Source organism: Arachis stenosperma, chromosome 3 (genome assembly GCF_014773155.1).
Source record: "Arachis stenosperma cultivar V10309 chromosome 3, arast.V10309.gnm1.PFL2, whole genome shotgun sequence".
NCBI classification, from domain to species: Eukaryota; Viridiplantae; Streptophyta; class Magnoliopsida; order Fabales; family Fabaceae; genus Arachis; species Arachis stenosperma.
Genome location: NC_080379.1, coordinates 129,925,186 through 129,931,612, shown reverse-complemented (window position 1 = coordinate 129,931,612; position 6,427 = coordinate 129,925,186). Strand labels below are relative to the sequence as shown.

General features: G+C 35.4%; 1 non-coding gene across 1 annotated transcript; it reads left to right on the top strand.

Annotated features, from left to right (window-relative positions):
* The first annotated feature begins 882 nt into the window (after window positions 1–882).
* LOC130972325 (small nucleolar RNA R71) lies at window positions 883–986 on the top strand. Its single transcript, XR_009083511.1, has one exon. It is a non-coding gene; the product is annotated as a small nucleolar RNA R71 (small nucleolar RNA).
* The last annotated feature ends 5,441 nt before the right edge of the window (window positions 987–6,427 follow it).

The window sequence follows — 6,427 nt, the reverse complement described above, 5'->3', positions numbered from 1 at the left end:
ATATGAGCCTCAGATTCCTTTGGATTTTTAATAGGAAATTCCTTCTTGTTTGAGGGACGTCCCAGGAGGTCTTCCTTACTAGGATTTTCGTCCTTCTCCTCCCTTGTGCATTCGGCCATGTTGATCACATCAATGGCCTTGCACTCTCCTTTTGGATTCTCTTCTGTATTACTTGGGAGAATACTGGGAGGGGTTTCAATGACTTTCTTACTCAGCTGGCCCACTTGTGCCTCCAAATTTCTAATGGAGGATCTTGTTTCATTCATGAAACTGAAAGTGGCCTTTGACAGATCAGAGACTATATTGGCTAAATTAGAAGTATTTTGTTCAGAATTCTCTGTCTGTTGCTGAGAAGATGATGGATATGGCTTACTATTACTCAGCCTATTGCGTCCACCATTGTTAAAGCCTTGTTGAGGCTTTTGTTGATCCTTCCATGAGAAATTTGGATGATTTCTCCATGATGAGTTATAGGTGTTTCCATAAGGTTCACCCATGTAATTAACCTCTGCCATGGCAGGGTTCTCAGGATCATAAGCTTCTTCAGAAGCTGCCTCTCTAGTACTGTTGGATGCATGTTGCCATCCATTCAGATTTTGAGAGATTATGTTGACCTGTTGAGTCAACACTTTGTTTTGAGCCAATATGGCATTCAGAGTATCAATTTCAAGAACTCCTTTCTTCTGAGGTATCCCATTGTTCACGGAATTCCTCTCAGAAGTGTACATGAATTGGTTATTTGCAACCATGTCAATGAGTTCTTGAGCCTCTTCAGGCGTTTTCTTCAGGTGAATAGATCCACCTGCAGAATGGTCCAATGACATTTTCGAAAATTCAGAGAGACCATAATAGAATATATCTAATATGGTCCATTCTGAAAATATGTCAGATGGACATCTTTTGGTCAGCTGCTTGTATCTTTCCCAAGCTTCATAGATGGATTCACCATCTTTTTGTTTGAAGGTTTGAACATCCACTCTCAGCTTGCTCAGCTTTTGAGGAGGAAAGAATTTATCCAAGAAGGCAGTAACCAGCTTATCCCAGGAGTCCAGGCTATCCTTGGGTTGTGAATCCAACCATATTCTAGCTCTGTCTCTTACAGCAAAAGGGAAAAGCATGAGTCTGTAGACTTCAGGATCAACTCCATTCGTCTTTACAGTCTCACAGATCTGCAAGAACTCAGTTAAAAACTGATAGGGATCTTCAGATGGAAGTCCATAAAACTTGCAGTTTTGTTGCATTAAGGCAACTAGTTGAGGCTTAAGCTCAAAGTTGTTGGCTCCAATGGCAGGAATGGAGATGCTTCTTCCATCAAATTTGGACGTTGGCTTTGTGAAGTCCCCAAGCATTCTCCTTGCATTATTATTATTTTCGGCTGCCATCTCCTTCTCTTGTTCTAATGTTTCTGAAAGGTTACCTTTAGAATAATTTAATTTAGCTTCTCTTAATTTTCTCTTAAGAGTCCTTTCAGGTTCTGGATCAATTTCAACAAGAGTGCCTTTATCCTTGTTCCTGCTCATATGAAAGAGAAGAAAACAAGAAAAGAAGAGGAATCCTCTATGTCACAGTATAGAGATTCCTTTATGTTAGTAGAAGAAGAAAGGGGTAGAAGAATGAAGAAGGAGATTCGGATTTTTTGGATGAAGAGAGGTGAAGAGAAGTGTTAGTAATTAAATAATTAAATAGAAGAAGAAAAGAGGAGGGAAATTTCGAAAAAAATTTTAAAAAGAGGTTAGTAATTTTCGAAAATTAAAGATAAAATGTAATTAAAATTAAAACATGAAACAATTAATTAATTAAAAAGAATTTTTGAGAAAGAGAGATATTTTCGAAAATTTGAAGAGGGAAAAGTAGTTAGGTGGTTTTGAAAAAGATAAAAGATAAACAAAAAGTTAGTTAGTTGATTGAAAAAGATTTGAAATCAAAATTGAAAAAGATAAGAAGATAAGAAGTTAAATAAGATATTTTGAAATCAAATTTTGAAAAAGATAAAAATCTTTTGAAAAAGATATGATAAGAAGATAAGATAAAAAATTTTAAGAAAAAGATATTTTGAAAAAGATTTAATTTTTAAAATGACTTAACTAACAAGAAACTACAAGATAAGATTCTAGAATTTAAAGATTGAACCTTTCTTAACAAGAAAGTAACAAACTTCAAATTTTTGAATCAATCACATTAATTGTTAGTATATTTTCGAAAATATGATATAAAAGATAAGAAAAAGATTTTGAAAAATAATTTTTAAAATTGAAATTTTGACTTGACTTGTAAGAAACAACTAATTTTGAAAATTTTTGACCAAGTCAACCCAAAATTTCGAAATTTTGGAGGGAAATAAGGAAAAGATATTTTTTTTTTATTTTTGAATTTTTAATTATGAGAGAGAAAAACAACAAAAATACTCAATGCATGAAATTTTTAGATCAAAACAATGAATGCATGCAAGAATGCTATGAATGTCAAGATGAACACCAAGAACACTTTGAAGATCATGATGAACATCAAGAACATATTTTTGAAAAATTTTTGATGCAAAGAAAACATGCAAGACACCAAACTTAGAAATCTTTAATGCATGGACTCTAACAAACGAAAAATGCATATGAAAAACAACAAACAACACAAAACAAGAAATCATCAAGATCAAACAAGAAGACTTGTCAAGAACAACTTGAAGATCATGAAGAACACTATGAATGCATGGAATTTTGAAAAATGCAAGAAATTTTTTTTTAAAGCATGCAATTGACACCAAACTTAAAAATTGACTCAAGACTCAAACAAGAAACAAAATATTTTTTTATTTTTATGATTTTATGAATTTTTTTGAATTTTTATTAATTTTTTTTCGAAAATAAAGTTTAGAAAAACGAAAAATAAAAGAAAAATTTTGAAAAAGATTTTTGAAAAGAAAATTACCTAATCTGAGCAACAAGGTGAATCGTCAGTTGTCCATACTCGAACAATCCCCGGCAACGGCGCCAAAAACTTGGTGGACGAAATTGTGATCCTTATTCTTTAAGTTGCACTCCTTGTAAAATTATGGAATTTGAAATTGGCACGAGTGAATTCACAACTCCGTTCAACTAACCAGCAAGTGTACTGGGTCGTCCAAGTAATAAACCTTACGTGAGTAAGGGTCGATCCCACAGAGATTGTTGGTATGAAGCAAGCTATGGTCACCTTGTAAATCTCAGTTAGGCAGATTAAATTGGTTTATGGTTTCGAAAATAGAAATAAGAAAATAGAAGAAATAAAAGGGATAGAATACTTATGTAAATTAATAGTGGGAATTTCAGATAAGCGCATGGAGATACTGTATGGCTCAAGAACGCCTACTTTCCTATTGCTTCAACTCAATCCTTCTTACTCCTTTCCATGGCAAGCTGTGTATAGGGGTTCACCGTTCGATGATGGCTACTTTTAATCCTCTCGGGAAAATGGTTCTCTGCGGCTGTCACTCGCATGGCTAATCGTCTGGAGGCATCACCTGGCCGAAGGCTACATCCCATCCTCGCAGTGAAAACTACGCTCATGCGCTCTGTCACAGCACAGCTAATCACTGGTTGGTTCCCGCGCCTACTGGAATAGAATCCCTTGATTCTTTTGCGTCTGTCACTAACGCCCAGCACTTGCGAGTCTGAAGCACGTCACAGTCATTCATTACCGGAATCCTACTCGGAATACCACAGACAAGGTTAGACTTTCCGGATTCCCAGGATCCTACTCGGAATACCACAGACAAGGTGAGACTTTCCGGATCCTCAAAAATGCCGCCATCTATCTAGCTTATACCACGAAGATTCTATTGGGGAATCTAAGAGATACACATTCAAGCTCTGTTGCATGTAGAACGGAAGTGGTTGTCAATCACGCGCGTTCATAAGTGAGAATGATGATGAGCGTCACATAATCATCACATTCATCATGTTCTTGGGTGCGAATGAATATCTTGGAATAAGAATAAAATAGAATTGAATAAAAGAAAATAGAATTGCATTAATACTTGAGGTACAGCAGAGCTCCACACCCTTAATCTATGGTGTGCAGAAACTCCACTGTTGAAAATACATAAGTAAAAGGTTCAGGCATGGCCGAATGGCCAGCCCCCATGATCTGAGAACTAATCGTCCCAAGATGTCAAATACATTAGTTAAATATTCTATTTATAATGAACTGGCTCCTAGGGTTTACATGAGTAAGTAATTGATGCATAAATCCACTTCCGGGGCCCACTTGGTGTATGTTTGGGCTGAGCTTGATCAATCCACGAGCTGAGGCTTCTCTTGGAGTTGAACTCCGAGTTATGACGTGTTTTGGGCGTTCAACTCCGGATCATGACGTTTTTCTGGCGTTTAACTCCAGACAGCAGCATGTACTTGGCGTTCAACGCCAAGTTACGTCATCAATTTCCGAATAAAGTATGAACTATTATATATTGCTGGAAAGCTCTGGATGTCTACTTTCCAACGCCGTTAAGAGCGCGTCATTTGGAGTTCTGTAGCTCCAGAAAATACATTTTGAGTGCAGGGAGGTCAGATTCCAACAGCATCAGCAGTCCTTTTGTCACCCTTTTTTCAGAGTTTTGCTCAAGTTCCTCAATTTCAGCCAGAAATTACCTGAAATCATAGAAAAACACACAAACTCATAGTAAAGTCCAGAAATGTGAATTTAACATAAAAACTAATGAAAACATCCCTAAAAGTAGCTTGAACTTACTAAAAACTACCTAAAAACAATGCCAAAAAGCGTATAAATTATCCGCTCATCAACCTCAGGGTCAACCCCATTAGTCTTGACAGTGTCACAGATTTGCAAGAATTCAGCTAAAAACTGATGAGGATCTTCCAATGGAAGTCCATGGAACTTGCAATTCTGTTGCATTAGAGAAACTAATTGAGGCTTAAGCTCAAAGTTGTTTGCTCCAATGGCAGGGATAGAGATGCTTCTCCCATAGAAGTCAGGAGTAGGTGCAGTAAAGTCACCCAGCACCTTCCTTGCATTGTTGGCATTGTTGTTGTTTTCGGCTGCCATGGGTTTTTCTTCTTTGAAGATTTCTGTTAGGTCCTCTACAGAGAATTGTGCCTTAGCTTCTCTTAGCTTTCGCTTCAAGGTCCTTTCAGGTTCAGGGTCAGCCTCAACAAGAATGCTTTTGTCTTTGCTCCTGCTCATATGAAAGAGAAGAGAACAAGAAAATATGGAATGCTCTATGTCACAGTATAGAGATTCCTTGAGGTGTCAGAGGAAAAGAAAAATAGAAGGAAGAAGTAGAAGAATTCGAACTTATCAAGAGAGATGGAGTTCGAATTGTTCATTGAGGAATAGTGTTAGTCCATAAATAGAAGGATGTGAGAAAAGGGGAAGAAATTTTCGAAAATTAAGTAAAAGATTTTAAAAACATTTTTGAAAAAATGATTGATAATTTTCGAAAACTAAAAGTGGGAAAGAAATCAAGTGATTTTTGAAAAAGATTTTGAAATTAGAAATTAAAAAGATATGATTGAAAACTATTTTGAAAAAGATATGATTTAAAAGTTATGGTTTTAAAAAGATGTGATTGAGAAGATATGATTTGAAAAACAATTTAAAAATATTTGATTTTAAAAATTAATGACTTGGCTAACAAGAAAAGATATGATTCAAATATTAAACCTTTCTCAACAGAAAAGGCAACATACTTGAAATGTTGAATCAAATCATTAATTGATAGCAAGTATTTTTGAAAATGGAAAGAAATTGATTTTGAAAACATATGATTGAAAAGATATGATTTGAAAAAGATTTAATTTTGAAAAACTTTTGAAAACTTAAAAAATTTGAATTGAAAACAGAATCTTCCCTCTTGTGCCATCCTGGCGTTAAACGCCCAGAATGGTGCACATTCTGGCGTTTAACGCCCAAAGCTCTACCCTTTTGGGCGTTAAACGCCCAGCCAGGCACCCTGGCTGGCGTTTAAACGCCAGTTTGCCTTCTTCACTGGGCGTTTTGAACGCCCAGCTTTTTCTGCATAATTCCTCTGCTGTATGTTCTGAATCTTCAATTCTCTGTGTTATTGACTTGAAAAGACACAAATTAAAAATATTTTTGGATTTTTAATAATGAGGAATAATCAAAATGCAATTAAAATCAAATAACAATGCATGCAAGACACCAAACTTAGCAGTTTGTACACTACTGACACTAACAAAATGAGAATGCATATGAGAAACAACAAAACACTCAAGTCAAGAGAATTCAAAGATCAGAGCAAGGAAATCATCAAGAACATCTTGAAGATTAATGAAGACACATGCATGAATTCAAAAAATGCAAGAAGAACAGAAACATGCAATTGACACCAAACTTAAAATGAGACTCTAGACTCAACAAGAAACATGAGAATATTTTTTTGTTTTTATGATTTTGTAATTTTTTTTTGGATTTT